General features: G+C 44.0%; 1 long non-coding RNA gene across 1 annotated transcript in view; it reads right to left on the bottom strand.

Annotated features, from left to right (window-relative positions):
• The window catches only part of LOC112544276 (uncharacterized), a 38,086-nt gene that overhangs the window by 8,291 nt on the left and 7,937 nt on the right, over nt 1-21,858 (bottom strand). Inside the window, exon 2 of the long non-coding RNA XR_012903016.2 lies at nt 6,206-6,283. This is a non-coding gene — a long non-coding RNA (uncharacterized LOC112544276). The remainder of the gene's footprint in view (nt 1-6,205; nt 6,284-21,858) is intronic.

The following is a 21,858-nucleotide window of genomic DNA, read 5'->3' as shown; positions in this document are numbered from 1 at the left end:
AGCCCGGAAAAAATATTGAATGTTGGCAGTTTGTGTAACAAAACATTTCTATTAAACATTTTAAAAAATCAGAGATTTTAATGACCCTCCCTCCCCCCAAAAAATATGTTAAAGAGCTAATCACTTACAAGACACGCCTCTGGAGAATAAGAATGGTTGTACTTTGGCCTTTATTGTAACTAGACACACATGAAAAATCACCCAGTACTTTAGACTTCCTCCTATAATTGGACATAATTCTGAATATGCAGATAGAATGCAGCCTTATAGCTCCTGGGCACAGGCTTATTACCGCTGGTTTCATGGATTTCATTGCAAGATCAGATATGTCACTCTGAATGTCCATGTTTCTAATTTGTTTGTTAGATAACGTTTGTTAGTTTGTTAGATAACGTTATTTTAACAGTTTAGTTTTAGCTAACTTTTTAAAATTAACAAATGGTCTGGTAGCACTTTATAGATTAACAATACATGACTGGAGTTAAGAAGTGGGCTGTGCCCACGAAAACTCATGATATCTACACGTTTTGTTAGCCTATAAAGTGCAACCAGACCATTCGTTATTTTTTTCTGTAACAGACTAACTTGGCTACCCCCTGAAGTTTTTAAAATTAGTTGAAGTATGAAACTAAACCCTCCCATTGGCAGTGGAATAGTCATCGTACACCTATCTAAACAAATGCATTTGATGAATGCACACTGGAAGATGTAATGGGCACTTCAACTGACACACTGATAGCTTCCTTGACTTTCCTTCACTTTATAACAGCATTTGTACTGGCAGTATGACAGCAAAGAGGTATGAGTGTATGAGGAATTTCCAGTGTAAAACAAAGCAGAAATGGTCATGTATCTAACCTAGGAATTATAATGGTTCCATTTCATTTTTATCACACATAAGAAGTAAGTAATACCAATGCCTAGACTTTGTAATTTAGACAGGCTCAGTCCTGCCAAGTTCTCTTTCTGTACGTGTGCCCGTGGAGTAGATGGATTTGCAAGCTAGAGACCCAATTCTAATGAAAATAACACAGCAAGTTTATTGGACTAGAGAGAGATGGAAAAGGCGTTTCCTCCCACTACACCCCAGCTGCATAAATATTAGGGTCTACCCTCAACAGCATGAGAATTAACATAACACAGGGAAGGGTTGGAACTTAACTTCATTTACAAGTTTCATTCTTATCAGAATGGAATGAACAGGGAAATCAGCTGGCTCCCACACTACCTTCCACATCCTACTGACTTAACCAACGAAACAAACAACGGAGGAGCTAATTGTTCTTATCAGCCTCTTATAACTTGAACAATCTATTAACTGTCTTTTTTCTCCTCCCCCCCCCCTTCCCTTATTTATTCTTGGATCTGGACTTTTAACACTCCAGTCATCTGAAGAAGTGGGTTGTGCCCATGAAAGCTCATGATACCATCTACATGTATTTGTTAGTCTTTAAGATGCTACTAACTAGACTATTACTTGTTTTTTAAGTTTTTTTAGTTACAGACTAACTCAGGTACCCCTCTGAAGCTTTATAACCATTGTAGATCAACAGGGATTATCTCTGAACTATAGAGGTAAGAAGCATGCAGATGTCTGGTTTCAAAACAAACTCTCTCCATTACTGCATTTCTTGGAAAAGTTGCTCAGATAAAATGCAAAGAAAGAAAAAAACAAGAATCTGGGCAACTCCCCAAGTAAGGGCAAGTGTGATGTGTGAGGTAGTGGTGCCCACATGCAGAGCTAACCCTCCATACTCCCCCTTAGCATTATGTGGGATCTAATTGCTTGCCCAGTGCTAGAGTGAAGATGAGCCGTATCTCTTCACCCCAACAACAGAGCAACACTCTTTTCAAACAGTGACGCTACAGCTCTGAAGTGTGCACACAAACTCCCATTGCACACGTGCCATTGGAGTAGATGGACTTGCAAGCTAGAGACCCAAGTATCTAATGAAAATAGATGTCTGCACTTCCACAATACAAGACCGGATTTTATGCTATAAATAAACTAGGGGGCTGCACCCCCTGCTTGCCATGCTTGCCAACCTCCCTCTATCCACCGCAGCCAGATCCTGGCCTCTTCTACCCGTGCTGCAGCAGGAGGGAGGGCCACCACTGGCCCTTACTGTGGCCAGATGAGGCCTGGACCACAGGGCTTGCCCCGGGATCAGGCCCAGGGACAGGACGCTGTGGCCATATGTGGCTTGGCCAGGCTTAATTTTAAATGAAGTAAAGTATGTCCAAAACAAAAAGGTTTCAGCATTGTTGTTCTTGCTGGCAGTGGTGGGGAATTGTGACAGACGGCTGGCTAGGCCAGAGCTCTGCCACTGTAGCTTGCCTGAGGAGGTGATGGCCACAGTGGAATAAGCCCAGGCCTGAAGGGCTATTAGAAAAATCTGTGGGCCTCACTGGGAGAGGGCTATATAAGGCAGAGGAAGGCAGCCAGGACGGGGAAAGGAGGAGCGGCGAGCGGCTGAGTGTGCTCCCAGGCAGATGGAGGAGCTGACTGAATGGACTGTAAGCTTTGTAAATAGAAGTTGGTGGGAACTGACAATAAAATCACGGGTGACTGCACCAGAAGTCTCTCTGGCTGATTCGTGGACCAAAAAGTGTCCCAGACCAAGGGGCCTGAGTGGGGACTCTGTCACAGGAACCTTTTTGGGTTGGGGGCCACTGACCCACAGAAAAATCAGTTGGCGACCACACAAGTGAGAAGGAAAAAAAAGCCCCTCCAAAACCCCCCAACCCTCATTGATATGGCCTCCAACTGAAACACGTCACTTCCCTGGTGTTCTAGCCCCGAGGGGAACAAAGCCTCAGTCCAGATGAACTCTTCTGGGGTTCCAGGGTTAGTGGATTTTGTGGGGCCCCTAGGCTCTGGGGCAGGGCCAAAAATGAGGGATTAAGTGTGTGGGACAGGGATGGGGATGCAGGATCTGGGCAGCAGGTGAGGTGTAGAGTGGCTGAAGGTGCGAGGTCTGGGTGGGAATTAGGGTGCAGGAGCAGGCGGGGAGTAGGATGTCTGGCCAGGAGGGAGGGTGCAGGAGCAAGGGAGGGTGGAGGAGCAGGCTGGCTGGGGGAGAGGGGAGGGTGCAGGAGCAGGCTGAGGGCAGTGTGTTTGGCCGGAGTAGGAGGCAGGAGAGGGTTGAGGGTGCGGGGTCTTGGTGGCGGGAGTGAGTGAGCAGGCTGGGGGTGCGGGATCTCGGTGGGAGGGTGAGTGAGGGGGACTTGGGTTGTGGAGTCTCAGCAGGGCGGTGAGGGGTTTGGGGCAGGAGCAGGGTGGGGGTAGGTGTCTGGCCGGGAGGGGGCAGAAGCACGCTGGTGGCAAGGTGTCTGGCTGGGAGGAGTGGGCTGGGGGTGTGAGTTCTCGGGGGGGGGGGAAGTGAAGGTCTGGGGGTGCAGGGTCTGGGCATGAAGGGTGGGAGGCACTTACTTGTATTCAGGCCCTATGTCAGTCCCAGGCTTGGCTTCCCGCTGCTCCCATTAGCTGGAATCTGGCCAAGAGGAGCGCAGGGAAAGCCTCCAGACAGCGCACTGCTGTTCCCCCAGCCCAGGAGGGGGAGTGCTTCTTCCCCACGCAGTGAGGCTTGGGGCTTTCTCTGTACCCCCACCCTGCGCCGCAGTGGGAAGCCAGCGCTGGTGCTCCAACCACACAGAGAAGGAGGGAGGGCGAGGCTGCAGCGCCAGGCAAATGGGGCCCGGGCCACTCAGGTCCGTGCTGGGCACCTCCTCACCCACCTTGCAGGAGCGCCACACACTGCTGCAGCCCCACACATGGCTAGGTGGGAGGGAGCCTGTCTGGGCTTGGGTCTCATGGGGCAGCTCAGCACTGGGCTTAGGACATGGCCACTCGGGACACGGTGGAGGGTGGGGTGGCAGGCTGTTGGGAATGTGGGGCACCTCGCTCTGTACCTGGTGCTTCTCCTGACCCTGCTGGCCCAGCAGCCCGTGAGCGCCAAAAACAGTGACACAAGCAAGCAGTCCTGGAGCCAGTCACAGCGCCCTAAGGTGTGGGAGCCTGCCTCTGTTCCTGGTGTGAGTGGGGCACATCCTGGGCCTCGCACCAGCTGAAGCAGCCCTGGGCCAGGGAACAGGCCACCTGAAAGTCTGAAGCCAAAGCTGAGCAGGCAGGACCCTTGGGAGGCAGAATCTGCCCAGCTTGGGTGGCCAGGCAGCTTTGCTGGTTCCTGAACAGTGTCTGGGGTAGGGAGCCCGTGTGAAGGCGGAGCCTTTGGATGCAGATGACATGTGATGTCATTCTATTGTCCTGAAGGAATGTTATATATATATATATAGAGAGAGAGAGAGAGATTAGCACAAGTTAAAGTGTGAGATAAGCAGCTGACTAATAAAGAGCTACTGTATGGATTAGTCTTCACTGCTGAAAGGCAGGGGACTTTCATGTAGTTTTGATACAGTGGGTGCCAAAAATTGTCTAGGGAATGTTGTTTTCCTGAAATGAATCGACATGGTTGTTAGTTACTGTATGTAAAGAGATTTTTGCTTTATATCTGCAAGATGTGAGGGTATGTCTACACTAGCCCCCTAGTTCGAACTAGGGAGGCCAATGTAGGCATTCGAAGTTGCAAATGAAGCCCGAGATTTAAATATCCCGGGCTTTATTTGCATCTTCCCGTCCGGGTGCGATTTTTAAATCCCCTTAGTCCGAACCAACTGCCCGCGGCTACATGCGGCAGTCAAACGTTAACTCGAACTAAGTCCTTAGTTCGAGTTGACTGTTATACCTCGTGTTGTATCGATGGAAAGGAACCCCTAGATATTGAACCTGGCCCTAGTTGCTACTCTCTCCACCTGGCCAAAGTATATGGCACATGGTTGCTGCTGGCTCCACCTCCAGTATATGGCACCTGGTGAAGTATCAGGAGAATTCAAATGAAAAGGGTGAGAATACATTGTCTTGAAATATATAAATCTTTTTATTCGGTCAGAACCTCCATACAAAAGTACCCGTTTGCCCTACAGCCATGCTACACTATCACTTTCCATTCCTTTAGCCTCTCAAGTCACACCCACCTGCATTTCAGATACTGGTGTGAGGAGGAAGCCATGGGAATACTGCACAAGGCTACATGACTCTGAGTCAGACAACGTCACATGTGGAATAAGAATAATTGAGGCTTCACTCATATCTGAAATATTGTATTTGCTACCCTAAGAAATAATAAGAGTAATCAAAGAGATTTTAATAGGGAGTAAAAGAATATTTTTAGGAGTGGCAGCTACAACTGGAGAGTCTATCTAGGATTTCTCTATTTGAGGGTGGATTAAAAAAAGAAAAGTTAAGACCAAATTAAATGTTTTATCTTCCCCTCCCTTAAATAATCTTTACACCAGCTGAACTTCCTTCTCTGCAGAATTTAGTGTTTGCAAGTGTTGAATATATCTTACTAGTTTCCATAAAGAGAGTAATGTTAGAAATAGCTGAGAAGGAAAGCAGCTCTCTAAAATGGCATCATGGAGATCTATGGTTATTGTCTCAAGCATTTTCATATCTAATGTATTTATTTTACAAACAAATATATGGCTTTCTATCTGTCAGCCCCAGGCCAGCCAACAGGGGGGAGCAAAAGGTGCAATTGCCTGGGGCCCGGAGCTCCAGCTGCCGCTGTGGCAGTGGTGGCACCCAGAATCATGAGGCACTTAATGGAGCTCCATGCGGCACTGAGTGAAGCAATTAGGGCTACTTGAGGAGGTGGGGACACCGAGCAGGCTGCTTCAGGAAGTGCTTGGGGGGGGCAGTGCTATGGTCCAGGCAGTGCTGAGGACGGACTGCCCTCATCTCACCCCTACCACCTTCAGTCCTACCCCTTCCGGGAGTGTGGAGTTGCTCCTCTCCCCCCCCCCCCCCCGCCCCACACACACATATACACACCTTGCCCAGGAGCCCAACCAGGCTTTCAGCTCCCTTGGTCAGTCATTATGTTCATTCTGTTTTCTGAAGGTCAAGGTATGTGCTTTTCTACTGTGCTCTATGAGCCCCCTGCTGGAGTGGCTGGGGAAGGGCATGTACAGTGGCCTACAACAGTGAACATTATTCCAGGGCATGATACAAGGAAATAAATTCCCCCCCCTGCCTCTGTTTCCCCTACTCTGCACAACAAGCAGGAGGCTCCCAGGGGGCAGCTCTGAGCAGGAGCAGCAGAGCAGTGTGGGGAGGGGCACCTGAAGTTCTGGCACTTGATACCTTTCCAGCCAAACCAGTCAGGATCACCTGTCAGTCTCCAAGATCTGCCGGATGGTGACCACTGCTATACACAGAGCACTGTCAAATACAAAAAGAAAACAAACAGGGAGAGGAGAGAAAGAAAAATTATCCTTTCAATTACCTTTCATTTTTATTTATCTCATACATGTGTGTATAAAACAGTAAGAAAAACCTGTTAGAGAAAAATGTGACTATTAAGATGATATTGTCCTTTAATATTTTTGGAATAACAAATCCTCAGGAATAAAGTGTGAAAAAAAATCAGTTTGACAATCTTTTGAACATGGAACTGTGATTTAAATCTCTGGGACTTGCCCAAAATGTTGTAACTAGATTCCACAAATGCTTTCTCCCTCTTCAGCCTAGCATGCAATGTGCAACCTCCCATGAGGGTCATATGAAATGACCTGTCTCTTCTCTTTCTCTCATTATCACAATTAAGGGCCATTCCTCGTAGTTTACTGCAGAAAAGAACAATAAGCTCCTGGTACCATCCACTTTAGGACTCAGGGCAGAGAAAGTGGCAATGTGGGGGGAAAACCAGTTATCTAGCTTTTTGTGTCTATTGATCTTCAAGATGCTTTGCTCATGTCCTTTCTAGTAGGTACGTGCACCGTGTGCAAAGTCATCTGAAGGCTTTTCCCCTAACAGTACATGTTGGGTCAGCTGTGGAGCCCCCTGGAATCACTCCTTCAATCTATGTCCCTATCAACCTGCCTCCTCTCAGTTCCTTTTTGCTGGATATTCAGACAGAGTGGAAGGCGGGTGGATCTTGGAATGCACATGGGCAACACACCTCCAAAAACAACAATTACAAGAAGGTAGATAACCATTTTTCTTCGAATGTTTGCTCATGTCAATTCCAAGTAGGGAACTCCCAAGCATCACCTAAGAGGAGGGGTTGAGCTCAGCAGTTCGCCAGCTGCAGGACCATTCTACAAAATGCAGCATTGTCTGTGACCTGCTGCGTAATGGCATCGTGTGATGGAAAGGTGTGGATCAATGACCAGGTGGTTGTCCTGAAGATGCCTTGAACTGGGGATATGTGCCAGGAACACCTCTGAGGATGCCTCTTGTGGAGTGTGCTATCAGCACAAGGGCAGAGATCTTTGCTAAGTCACAACATGCCCAGATCATTCCCTGTTGCTAGCATGTGGCATAGGAAAAAACACAGGAAGAAAAATGTTCTAGTTTGTGCAGAATTGTGAAATTACCTTTGGGAGAAAGGTCAACTGCACCTTGTCCTTACAGAAAACTCATAGAAGGGAGATCAGAAGGTAAGGCCTGAAGCTCAGACAGCCTCCTTGCTGAAGTTATAGCTGCCAAGAACACTACTTTCCAGGAAAGACAGCATGTTGCTAGTGTCTTGAAAAGAGGTCCCATCAGTCTAGAGAGCACCAGGTTGAGATCCTGTGGGGGGAAATGGTCGTTTTACTTAAGGTACAGACTAATACTTTGAGAAAGTAGCCCACTATGGTGTTAGTGAAAACTTAGTGACTGACCGAACTGGGGTGGATAGTGGCCAGGTATACTTGATGATACTGACAGACCCTGCTGTTTCAGATGCAGCAAATAGTAAAGAGAACTGCTGACTGTAATGGTGGATGTCCTTTTGTAATGCCCAAATGGAGCCTTTCTTCCCTTTAGCCAAATAAGTGATGCTAGTGGATGGCTTCCTGCGGCCAAAGATGACTTATCCAACAGGGTCTAAGCATGTGAGTTCCAAGGGGTTTAGCCACGGAGTTTCCATGCCATGAAATGGAGAGACTGCAGATTAGGATGCCAGAGGTGGCCATAGTCCTGTGTGATAAGTCTGGAACCAAGGGCAGAATTATCAGTGAGTCCACTTACAAGTCTGAAGTGTGGTAAGCCAGTGCTGGCATGGCCACACTAGTGGTATTAAGATCATTGATGCCCCTCCCTTCTGACATTCAGCAGCACCTTGTGTACAAGTGGAAAGGGCAGGAATGCATGCAGTAGATGGTCCTTCCAAGGGATGAAAAAAGCATCTGCAAGTGAGCCTGGTCTGTGATTCAGGAAAGAGCAAAGCTGCTGGTTCCTCTGGTGGGTTGTCATGATCAAATCTATCTGGGGAAATCCCCGCTGTGGAAAGATGTTGATTCTGACATTCAGGCAGAGGAACCACTCGTGATTGTGGAATGACCTGATGAAATGATCAGCCAGTTCATTTTGGGAACCAGGAAGATACGATGCCTCTGGATATATTGAATGGATGATGCAGACATCCCACAGTCTGACATAGGGGCAAGGAGCAAGCGCCACCCTATCTGTTTATATAAAACATCTCTGTCATATTGTTTGTTAATACTGATTACACATCTGCCTTCCAGATGGGCCTGGAACAACTGGCAAGCAAGATGGACTGCTTTTAATTCCCTGACATAAATATGAAGCCAAAGTTCCGCAAGACCAGAGGCCCTGCATCTTCCTAAGGGCACCATCCATCCCATCGCCAATGCACCTGTGACTAGAAACATCAACGGTTGGGCCTGGAGAAGGGCTCTCCTGAACTCACCATTTGCAGGTTGAGCTACAACAGGTAGGACTTAATAACCAGAGGAGGAAGTGTAACTAACTTTTCTAGGTGATCTTGGTTTTGGTCTGCACAGCCAGGCGTGAAGAGGTCAGAGCCAAAGTCTTGCATCCTTTACTGCACAGGTACAAGCAGCAATGTGACTGAGCAGCTTCAGGCAATTTCACACTGTAAAAGTAGGGTATCACCTTAGGTCTTCTATGTTAGTGCCCATGATCAAAAAATGGGATTCCAGAAAGAATGCTTTGGCTTCGCCTCAGTCTAGAAGAGTCCTGAACCCTATCCACTGGGTAGGGTTTAGAGTTAATTTTGGCAATTCAGTATTCATCTGAGCTCATCGAAAGTTGATCTTATCAGGTTCATGTGCTACTACACCTGGGCTTTGGTACAGTCCTTGGTAAGTCAGGTATCTAGATGTGGGAATATTTGTATCTATTGCCTCCTTGGCAAGCCCTTGCTAAACACTGAGGAGCAGCTAATATCCTAACGGGGAGAACCACTACCTAATAATGGGTGTTGTTGACCACAAAGTGCAGGAACTGCCCATGGGATGGTACTATTGACATGTGGAAGTATGCAGCTTTCAAGTGTACCAGTCCCTGGGATTCAGGGAAGGAATAATGGAAGCCAGAGAGGCCATGAAGAACTTCAGCTTTTTCATGAATCTGATCTTAGTCTGCCTTTGGGTTTTGGGATTAGGAAATATTGGGAACAGAATCCCTTGCTCCTGATTGATTTTCTCTATTGCTCCAGCTTCTAGGGCCAGGTCTACACTAGACCTGGAAGGTCGACTAAAGATACGCAACTCCAGCTATGTAGAATTTGCAACTGGAGTCGGTTTACCTTAAGCCAAACTTGGCAGCATCCACACAATGGGGGGGGGGGGGGGCGGATGGGAGCAAATGCTCCTGTTGGTTTCCCTTACTCCTTGCAACAATGAGGAGTACAGGCACCAGCAGGAGCTATCCTCAGTGTTCAATTTACAGGTCTAAATTGAAACCACAAAATTGAATCCCAGAACGTTGATCTGCAGTGCAGAGAGTATAGAGCCTCCTTAACAGTGCTTGCACTTCTTGTATGAGAAGTTGCACATGAGAAGGGTCCCTGAAAAGGGACGAGGAAGAGAGGTGGGAGGGAGGAAAGGAACAGAATTGGAGAGAATATTCAGTTCTACTATGGATAAGACCCACTGGTCTGAAGCAATCTGGGACCACACAAGGTAGAAATCAGATAAATCATTCAAGAAGCAGAAGAAAGATCAGGATTCTGCCTGGTGCGTCGCTCCCTGACACACTTTCAAAAGTTTTGTTTGGGGGCTAACAACTGCCTTAGGGTATGTCTACACTACAGCGCTAATTCGAACTAACTTAGTTCGAATTAGTTAATTTGAACTAAGCTAATTCGAACTAACGCATCTAGAACTAAAAACTAGTTCGAATTAGCGTTTTGCTAATTCGAACTAGCGCGTCCACATTAAGTGGACCCTGAAGCGGGCTTAAGGATGGCCGGAAGCAGTGCCGGCCGGGCATCAGAGGAGGACTTAAGAGTGTGGAGATGCTGTCTCAGGCTAGCCGAGGACTGTGTTTAAAGGGACCTGACCCCCACCCCGGACAGACAGTTCTCAGGGGTGCCCCGCTTGCAAAGCAGTCCTGGCTTGGAGTGCCCTGAGTGCCCACACTGGGCACATCACAGCACTCGGCCATCAGCCCGGCTGCACTTGCCGCAGACTGCCATCTGGGGAGAGGGGACAATTGGGGGGCTGCAGGAGAGCTTCCACCCCCAGAAGCCCACAGAGCCACCCCAGTCCTCCCCATCGGGGGCTCGTGCCCCATTCCTCCCTCACCTCCTTCCACTTACCCTTCCCTAGCCCCTCTTCTTGATGTACAAAATAAAGATAACTTGTCTTCCAAAATGGAATCTGTCTTTATTGAACAAAACTGGGGGAGACTGGGAAAAGGAGGTGAGAGAGGGGAAGAGAGAGGCTGGGAGAGGGAAGGGCAACTAAAATGATCAGGGGTTGGGAACAGGTCCCATATGAAGAGAGGCTAAAGAGACTGGGACTTTTCAGCTTAGAAAAGAGGAGACGGAGGGAGGACAGGATAGAGGTCTCTAAAAGCAGGAGTGGTGTGGAGAGGGTGCATACAGAAAGTTCTTCATTAGTTCCCATAAAGAAGGACTAGAGGATACCAAAGGAAAGGAATGGGTAGCAGCCTTCAAACTAGTAACAGAAAGTTCTTCTTCACAAAGCAAAGAGTCAACCTGTGGAACTCCTTGCTGCAGGAGGCTGTGAAGGCTAGAACTGGAACAGAGTTTAAAGGGAAGTGAGATCAAGTCATGAAGGTTGGGTCCATGGAGTGGTATTAGCCAGGGGGTAGGAGTGGTGTCCCTGCCCAAGGTTTGTGGAAGGCTGGAGAGGGATGGCACGAGACAAATGGCTTGGTCACTGTCTTTGGTCCATCCCCTCCAGGGTCCCTAGGGTTGGCCGCTGTCGGCAGACAGGCTACTGGGCTAGATGGACCTTTGGTCTGTCCCAGGATGGCCATTGTAAGCTCAGGGCTCAGGGTCGGGGGTCTCACTGGACGCCCTTGATTCTCTTGCACACCTGCTCCTGGGTGGCCAGGCTGGCAGCTCTACTGCCCAAGCCGGCCACTTTCCTGTGCCTGGTGCGGAGATCATGGACGAGGTCCACAATGTCCGCACTAGCCCAGGTGGGTGCCCGCCTCTTGTGGTCCCGGGCAAGCTCCCAGGAGCCGCCAGCCTGGTCCCGGGAAGAGGGGGAGGGCTGAGGGGCATCGGGTGGGTGGCTTGATCCATGCCAGGCGCAGGGTCTGCTGGCTGGGTGCTGGCAGGCTTGCACCTGGCATGGGCACCGTAGCCAGCCCGTGCCCCTTTAAGGGCTCCGGGGCCGGGAGGGGGGCAGTAGAGTTTCCCTGGTGTTGGCCAGAGTGGCCACCAGGGAAACCTGGGGAGAGTTAGCCTCCCACTAGTTCGAATTAAGGGGCTACACACCCCTTAATTCGAACTAGTAAGTTCGAACTAGGCTTAATCCTCGTGGAATGAGGATTACCTAGTTCAAACTAAGCGCTCCGTTAGTTCGAATTAAATTCGAACTAACGGAGCACTAGTGTAGCGCCTATGAAAGTTAGTTCAAACTAATGTCCGTTAGTTCGAACTAACTTTGTAGTGTAGACATACCCTTGTTGAGCTCTGCCTCTAGTTGTAAGAGGGCTGTGAAGGATTTTGCCTATTACTCTTCCCTGCTTGCTGTTGTAATCTTGTCGGGGCTGAGTGGAGTAGAAGCACAGTGTAGGCGGAGCCTGAAATGCTTCTTCGTGGGACTGGTGTTTGTAGCTCCAGGGACTTCAGTATTACTTGTGAGTCCTTGAGATTATGGAGCTTAAAGCCTGTTTATTTCAAGAAATGACCGAAGCCATCAAAGGCAAGTCTTGAATTTTTGTTGGATCTTGTGCGAGAGGCCCAAAACATGCAGCCATGAGCTCCTTCACATGGCTATAGCAGTGGACATCCTCTGGGTCACCAAGCCCACTGACTCCAGTGCAAATTGCAAGGAGAGTCCTGTGATAACCTTGCCCTTTTCAAGTATGGCTCCAAAGTCAGACTGATAATCATTTGGGATCAACTCTTTGAACTTGGTCAGAGTATTTCAAGACTTAAAATTATATGACTGGCAACCCGAAGCTGGAGCTCTCCAGTGGAGTAGACATCATGGCTCAAAAGTCAAGCTTCTTTGGGTCAAATTTGGGTGTCGGTCCCTGCTGTCCTTGCCTCTCTTCCTCTTTTGCAGCCACCATGACTAGTGTGCCCTGCTGAGAGTGGGTAAATAGGTACTAATGTCCCTTTGAGGGTACAAAGTACTTTTTCCCAACCCTTTGGCCATGGGACAAAGTACTTTTTCCCAACCCTTTGGCCATGGGACAAAGTACTTTTTCCCAAGTCCATGGGAGAAAGAGAGGTGGGAGTCTGCCATAAGGTCTTGATAGTATTTGGGATGATCTTAATCGGGGAGACTTGCCCTTTAAGGACCCTTAGGAATCTGAATGTCCATGATTAGATCAGTTTCTTCTGACAACTCTGCCTGTAAGCCCAAGTTTTTTGCTACCCCTTCTGAGAAGCTCCTGGTGGGTTCTGTTGTCCATAGCCAGCAACGTGGCAGACGGGCCTGCTACTACCTCATGCAGGGAGTATGAGGATAATATTCTTGATGGCATCGGGTCCTCATTACTTTCCTACACACGGGGATCCTCCCACACTGATACTTCTTGTATGGTGTTGGGGGAGGGGAGAGGTGGCACACCCGCCCCAGTCTTGGTGCCAGCTTTGACATTGGCCTTGATACCAGCTTGGGCTTTGGTCTCTGAGTCTCGTGGAGGTTCCTGCACAATGAAGAATGACTGGGGAGCCTGCCTTTCTGAGGCAATTGACAGTGAATTGGAGCCTGGCCCCTGAGCTTGGTGATGCGCCCATGGCATTCAGAAAGGCCATTGTGTTGGCACTTGCCATTGTGGTAGTGAGCACTATGGGAAATTGCTGCCTTGCCTTCTCCCTAGAATAGCAGTGAGAGTGGTTGCTGGCTTCCCCTTGAGGAATATGACTGGCTACAACCCCAAAAGGTGAGTCTGACCTGGGTGACCACAAAGGTGCCAAACGGAATGGTGCCGAAGAACGGTGCTAACAGGAGGGTGACCAATGCTGCATTATGGTTGGTTTTCCCTTGGAAGACCTGCTGCCTCTGTGTAGTGCTGGTGCCTGTGGTGCTATCACTGCCAAGAGGTCCCAAGCCCTCTCAAACATGTCCAGGATGGACAGAAGATCCAGTTCCTCCATCTGTCTCTCCTGCATGGGGGAGTTCACTAGAACTGGACTCCGTGGATCTCTCTGTGAGGTCAAGTCAATAGTGTCGGTTTCAACGCAGCAGGAGCTGAGTTCACTCAACAAACACTTTTACACTCCACTGCTGATCAAGTGAACACCCCTGTGGCTCTCTTCTGCTTCTTGTGTGGCACTAGAGTGTGAGCGGTGCTGCACAGCCATACAGCCTGACTTTGGTGCTGGAGAGTGATGTTGTCATCAGTCTATAGACCAATATTCCTTATAATCTTTTCCATCCATGTGCAGAATAAATATTTTTATGTGCACCAAGACATGTGCGAATGTGCATGACCCCTAGAAACAAAAAACCCAGCTGTGGACACTCTGATAATCAGCTGGGCGGTATGTGAATCTCTCCTGAGTGGCTACAGAAAGTGCACAGCTTACAAGGAACACTGCTCTCCACCCTAAATCCTTTATCAGCGCTACAACCTGTCACTGAGGCCAGTGAGCTCTGCATCAAAGTACTGTCACATCTTCAGGTGCACAGGCCTGGCTTGGTTTACCATGATTGGCTTAACAATTTTTTATTTAAGAAGTACTAATCATCTTTAACTCAAAATAGAAATGTGAGTCCAACTGCCTCACACTACAAAACTACCAATATTAAAAACTCGAGTTTTACTATTATTGTCCATTGGTTTTTCCTAGGTTGATGGGACCCTCAGATAACTGGAATTTTTAGATAACCGGAACGTCCTAATCAGATAACACAGGTTTTACTATAGTTTGCACATAGTGAAAGGGATCATTCAAAGTAGTGACCCACTAACACCAGTAGAAATTGGTCCAATAAAAGAGATTACTTCACCTACCTTTCCTCTCTAATATCCCGGGACTGGCATGGCTACAATTATACTGCACACTAGACACACAAAATTAGAAAACTGGCAGAAACTTCATCTTCACTGATAATTTTGATGTATTAATGGATTTTTCAAATCAGAGTATTTAACAGTGAAAAGAATTACAACAAGGTGGTCCATCTCTAGATGTCTGCCACTCTGTTGTTTAAGTGCCACAATAGAACAACTAAGGGCATGTCCACACAGAAGCATTATTTTGAAATAACCTATGAGGGCAATGTGCAGTAACTGCACCAGGAGGTGCAGCATGAGGTCTAAGAGCCGGCAACTGCTTTCCAGCAGGTTCGGATCCATGGCTGGGAGTGCTACGGTGTCCATAAGGGCAACCAGAGCATGGAGTGACATGAGTTTGCTGTTCCTCAAGGAGGTAGGCAAAGGTGAAGAGCCTGAGACACCACTGTACAGGTGTGTCCCTTCAAGCATGAGCCTCAGCTAGCCTCAGTCAGTAGCTCCAGGAAGTAGCTCCTGATGCCCTGCCTGAAGCTGCTTCTGGGAGAATTTAAATGAGATTGAGGCTCCAAATAGTGTGGACACTCTATTTTGAAATAGCTCAGCACTATTTTAATGGACATTTGTAGTATAGACACACTATTTAGAAATAAGCTATTTTGGAATTTTTATTCTGAAATTGCTTATTTCGAAATAAGTGTGCAGTGTAGACATAGTCTAAAGGTAACAATAAGGTGTTGCTCAGAGCTGCCACCTCCTGTTCATATTCTCTATTCACATATCCTAGCCATTTTCTAGTCTAGTCAACACCACACAGAATGTTCCTTTTCTCCATCTCCAGAACTAGCAGCACACAGGAAGCATATTCCCATAAACACAATCAGAAACAAATATTCAGACAGCAACTATAAGAATGAAATAAGAAATATGTGCAATTAAACAGTTTACAATATATTTTTTCCTCTTACCAACAGGTACATTTCCATGAATAACCCAGGAAATTAGACCCAATAAATATACAGAAAGAAACACTATGGATTTTGTTTAAACAGAAAGCTCAGTCATGTTTATTTATGCGGATTAGTTAGTCCCAAAATAATTATACATTCTAGGTATCTGAAGCACAGTGGAGAATTTATAAAATATTAATTAACTAAAAAAATGACATGAAAAACACATTTCTCTGGAAATTTTGTACCAACTTTAGTTACAAGTGGCACCTAATATTACTATAAATGAAAAGCTAGCGAACTCTCTCTTGGTATTTTTTCACTTTGTGTATTTGACGACACTGTGCTTTTGACAGCCCTTTGCACACAACCAGTTTAATTATTTTCCCTGTATATCGCCAATTAGACCAACATGCTGTTCATGTGTGTAAGTTTACTCTCATGAGTGATCCTCCTCACATTAGAGTGAAGCTATACATGTCTGTGTTTGCAGGATAAGAAATCTCTTTGCAGAAAGTTTTTGTAGAAAAACCCTTATAAAATATTTTGATTAAAAATATCAGGACATTATGAAAAAGTTGATCTGGATTTTGTAAAAAACTGGATTTTGTAATAATTACTGAAATTTTTTAAAAAAAGCTGTCAATATCCTTTTAGATACAATCAATTTTTAGGAACTTCTCAAAAGAGTTCATATATGTAAACAAAAAAGGAATTTTGCCGAAAAATACATTTTAGCCAGGTATGGATTTACACTGTAAATAACAAGTAGCAAAATAGTTAGGACTTCACCAACAGACCCAAAGAAAATAATTTGGTGTTCCATGATTACTCAGCAGATGGTAGCACAAAGAGTCAGTATATTGCTTCATAAAGCTCAAACATTAAACTGACATAGTGAATTACCATTTTAATTAAAGAAGATCAATCCCTTTAGATTAAACCATAGAAGGCAAACTACAGGGTAGCATGTACACATGATTTGTAGGCAGAAGACTTCTGTCACTAAGGGCTTTATTCTGTCCCAGTGAAGTCAATGGAAATTAGGGATGTAAAAGCGTAACCGTTTAAACAGTTAACTGATAAGTAACAGTTACATGCTGGCTCTTGCTCCCGGAGAGCTGGCTGTGACCCTGCCCCCAGCTCCTGGTGTGTTCCTTCTCCCAGGGAGCCGGCTGTACTGTGAGCTCTGTGACGTAAAGCTTTTATATATAAGCTTTATACTGCAGCACGTATAACTATGTAACTGCTAACATTTTTAACAGTTACAAAGTTCCATTTTTAACTGATTTTTACATCCCTAATGGAAATTACATCATTGATTTCAAAAGAAGTAGAAACATGTCCTAATGTAATTTGCATTTCATTTAATATATAATTAGCACTAATCTCTCACTTCTTGCTCCTTCTCAGACACTAATAGAAACTCTATTTTACTTTACATTCATTTTTTTATTGTATCAGTTTGGTATATATGGTTGTGCCGATTTTCTTCCACATATTGATCTGAGGAAGTGGGTCTGACCCACGAAAGCTCATCACCTAATAAACCATCTTGTTAGTCTTTGAAGTGCTACATAGTTCTGTCTTTTGTCTATTTTACTAAAGCAGTGAATGAAAAATCTGCACTACCATTTAGGATTAAGGAATTCTTGGTTTAGAGAAAGAATAAATTTTACAGATGAACAAATAGTCACATAAAACAATGATCAAGTGTTATCTTTGAAAGTCTTGCTACAAAGAGTCTAGCTAATTTACTTGCTGAATGAAAATTTATTAATTCATTTACAAGAATGTGCAGCATTTGTAGTTAAAATGCAAAAGATACTGGAAGTTTAACAAATCATATGAAGGGATTAAAAAGACAAGACAAGAAATAGGTATGGTTTTGGCAGTAATTCTTGATAGGTGTAATCCTGCAATCCTTATTCAAGCAGAAATCCTGCTGTAGGGAGTTTTGGATGCCCAATGAATCTAGGTTTAGGACAGATTCACAAACTAGAAAACTGTTTACTAGAATAGCACAGTAGCAATCAGTAACCCTCTGGTGTGTAAGTATAGATATGGCCTTAGGAGCCACTATGGCAGTCCTCCTGAAACACCCAATGTCACCCAAAGATAGTCCTCCAGTGGCTAATTTATATGGCTTCAGGGCACGTTTTTGTGCTGGCAGAAGAGCATAAGAATGCTCTACTGCAGGGAGAAATTGGCCCATTATATTCTGACACCAAATATCCTGGTTTAAAGGTTGAAGCAAAAAAAAAAAAAAAAATCTAGCAGGATCCTTGAGACTCAGACATTCAAATTAGCATGAAACACAGCATCTCAGGGCTGGGAACAAGCATGAGAAATTTCGTTAAAGAGACAATTAGGTCTTGGTTAAAACTTTAGGTCTGTAGGATTTTGTCAATACTTATGGCTGGTCTCACAGCATAAATAAACTATGCTGGTATAACTGTTCACTGTAGGGGACTGCAACAATTTAACTACCGTATATTGGGTTTTAATACAATTATATCAGTGTAAAAACTGCATGTAGACAAAATCTTAAACATTCGCACTGGAGCAGGTGGATAATGGCTCTGATTCAATATGGAAATACCTATGTTCCCAATTTCAGCAGGAGATTTACCTAAGAAAGGACTGCTAGAACAGATACATTATTAATAAGTTGTTACCTTAATGGGCACAAAGTAATTGCTGGAATTTCTGCTTAACATAACTGTGCATTACAAACCTACGTTATGAATAAGTGAATCATTAACCATCTAACTATTAGAGAAAAGCTTTGTTTAGAGGGCTACATCTGCTAGCTAACTAAAACATTAATTCAAATCAAATTCAAATGTGCAAGGTGTTTGAATTTTCACACTAATATAGACATTTACAATTTTTAAATAAAATAATTTTCTGTTACTTTATACCTTGCATAACTGTTAACAGGCAGAAAATGGATGGGCGGAAAGAATGTTTTCCCTTTCAATATGTATGCCTAACTTCTATACTCATTTTGCCTTCCAGGTAACATTTATGTTTTAGACATGTAAGCTGTTTGAAACAACAAATGGCACCAGTTTATTTTAGTTTCGGCATGCATTACTCCACACTCAAACCAATAATTTCTTAAAATTAAGTGATTACTATATTCCATGTCAATAGCAAGCATAATATGTGTAGGCATCTATGTATTTTACTCAGTATGGTATCAAAGCGTTTCAAATGTCATCAGGACATTGTGTTTTATTTTGGCATATTATCTACAGCCTGTGAAAGGTTTAATGTGTGTCTAGAGACAGTAATCCTCCTTAAACACTTTAAACAAGCTATCCTGCAAAATTATTATTGTATAGTTCCTTTGAAATGTAAGACAATGAATTTCTGTATCTCAGCTTGTAATGTGAGGTTCCAGGAATTGTTTAGCACTCTCTTTCCAAGATAGGAACATATTGCTAGAGGCTCTCTTTATTTCAAGTAAATGACACATCCCTTTATTCTAGGCCACCATTTCCCTCTTAAAAGTCTCAACTACCCTAGGCTTCTGGGTTTACTGAGTCATAGGATCACCCAAAGGTCAGTAATGGGGAACTCCAAGGTCATATGTGCTAATTCTCTCTTGAAGAGTGAATGCATTATATCAATTATGCCTTGGCAGTCTGAGCAACTGCATCTACTATATATCTGAAAGAGTTTGTCTGTCCGCTTGTTTTTGTCTATTTGTTAAAAAACTCCTAAATCATAAGAGCTAGCACCACCAAATCTGGTATGCAGCTTCCTCTTAGCTTAATGCAACATAAGGTTTGCACTTGCAATTGTAATGGCATAATTTTTCCTTGATTGTCTTCACTAAAATGTATACCAGCTCTTAAATCACTTATCTCTGTGAAGTGTTTTGGCATGTTAATCAGTATACAATTACTACTTCACCATAATATCCTTGCTGCTACAGATAGAAGCTATGTTATCTGTCACTTTAATATCCGGAAAACTCAGTTAACAGGCATCTGTCATGGATGGCAATACAATTCCTCTTTCAGTAAACTGGAAAAATTCCGATAGCCCTCTGGCATCATTTTTCAACATTTTCCGATAATTGTGTAAGTCAAATTTGTAAAATTGTGGCAGTAAAGATTGTTCGGGCCATGCTTCTGCATATAATACCATTATCGGATATTATCTAATCCATCCTTTAACTATGGCTAACACTCGGTGAAAAATTCATGAACCATTGTTGTAAACCTCTAGTAACTGGGACATTTGATTAGCCGGCAACCCCCATTCCTCATGAATGCCAGATAACAAAGCTTGTCCTGTAGTATCCTCTATCATCATATACTTACATAATAAACAGAAGCCATTGAGTCTTAATGACCTCTTTTAACTTCAGTACTTATATTTTTAATATGGAAAAATCCAGTTTTTCTAGTTATTGTTATGTTGTCTAAGGTATTGTGCCCTCTGAACCTTTTTTTCCTAAATGTTCCAACAGAAAAAAATAGAATTAAAGAATATGCTCAAAATCAGAGATATTACAAGAATGTTTTTTCTTCTGAATAGGAATATTTCACATTGTTACATTTTTAGTGTGGTAAAGTGTTTAAAAATTGAATTTTAAAGTCATTCTTACATCTTGAAAAGTGAAACAGTGTAGCAGAAGGAATGGAGCAGTTAAACACATTATTTACTCCTCTGAATGGATTTCCCAGCAGTAAAGTATAAGATTTCAAAACCCCAAGGCCCTTTGTTTAATTTCAGGAGAGAATGTAGTTTGGTTACTCGGACTCAATTATCAGTGAATCATATTAAAATATTATTCTTTATATGGCATGGATGAATTTCAAAACTCCATTTATATTTGAAAAAATATCTGATATTGTCATCTGGAGAAGCAGGTTGGTCTTGAGGTTGAACCAAAGAACTAGGTGTCAAATAATCTGGATTCTATCCCTGTATTAGCTGCAGACTTTCCTTGTAATCATAGTCACTTATAACAACATTTTCAAAAGTAGTATTTAATATTGGGTACCTCGATTTTTGATTGCCAAACTTCAGACATCTAGAACATGATTTTCAGAGATCATGAATCCCCAGATGTCCCAGGCTATGTCTACACTACAGAGGGTTTTTTTGGAAAAACGACTGTTTTTCTGAAAAAACTTGATTTACGTCCACACTGCAATTGCATTTTTTCTGAAAGACCAGAAGGTTTTTTCCGACATTGGTAAACCTTTTTCTACGAGGAGGAAGTCTTTTTCCGAAAAGCCCAGGTGCCCTGGTGGCCTCTCCGTCCATAGTAATCACAGCTTAAATGCAAGATAGTGTCCATTCAGTGTGGATGCTATCTTTTGAAAAAACATATTGCTTTTTCTATGAGCTTTTGCTGTGTAGACTCTCTCTTTTGGAATAAGTTTTTTTGGAAGATCTCTTCTGGAAAAACTTATTCCGAAAGAAGCCTGAAGTCTAGACATAGCCCCACTGACTTCAGCTGGAGATATGGTGCTCACTTCCCCCTTCAAATCACACCTTAGACGCCTCATTCTCCAGTCCTGTGAATTCATGTACTTTACTCCTGTAAAAAGGGAGTGTGAAATGCTACCACTGGCAAAAGTGAGTGGAGAAATCTGATTTGGTAGCATTTTGCAATCACTTTGCACTGGTCTAATTAACTACACAGTCTATAAGGGAGTGGAGAGCCAACTCCTGAGTGCCTGAGAGCTATAAAAGAAAATTTGCTCTACCCCACAAACAAATGTTAGACATCTAATAAAATATACATGTGGAGAGGAAGAAGGTATTTAACTCTCTATTTCTAGAATCAAAGGGCTGGACTGAAGCTTTATGTAGCTACGTTCCTTCCAGCATCATCCAACCAGAATTAGTGGAACTTAGAAAGAAAAAAATGGAGTTAACTTTAGAATTCTGATCAAAGTCTTTCTCTTTATTTTTCTCCTAATAGTCATAAGTAATTTTACTACAAAAAAACCCACATAAAAATGGAATTTTGCAAGCAGTCATACATGCAACACTGGCAAAGTACAATTGTGTTATACACCATTTAAAAAAATCTCACAAAATATTCAGAAACATCAGCAAAATCAGGACTTTGGTTTCAACACTTTTTTTGGCTTTGAGTCAATCAATTTTTGTTAATGTAGCAATTTGGATGTTTGAGATTTTGGAAACTCAGAAATGCTTTATTATAATAAAATCATACTCTGCTAGGGAGGAGGAGCCAGCCCTCCTAGCAAACGGTCCATAAAGATGATAATTAATCACACTTGCATTTCTGACTTGGTTTGCCTTCTATTTTACAAATCCTATGTAACATTTAATTAATGTTAGGGACAGTTTTGTGTGGACTACAAAATACACTGTTTTGTGAAGTTTAGATTAATGAGGTTCTTTTGTGTTAATATGTAAATCTTG

The sequence above is a fragment of the Pelodiscus sinensis genome, chromosome 3 (assembly GCF_052426305.1).
Source record: "Pelodiscus sinensis isolate ZL-2025 chromosome 3, ASM5242630v1, whole genome shotgun sequence".
Classification (NCBI taxonomy): domain Eukaryota; kingdom Metazoa; phylum Chordata; order Testudines; family Trionychidae; genus Pelodiscus; species Pelodiscus sinensis.
The sequence above is the reverse complement of the archived record's forward strand: the minus strand, read 5'-3'. Positions and strand labels throughout refer to the sequence as shown.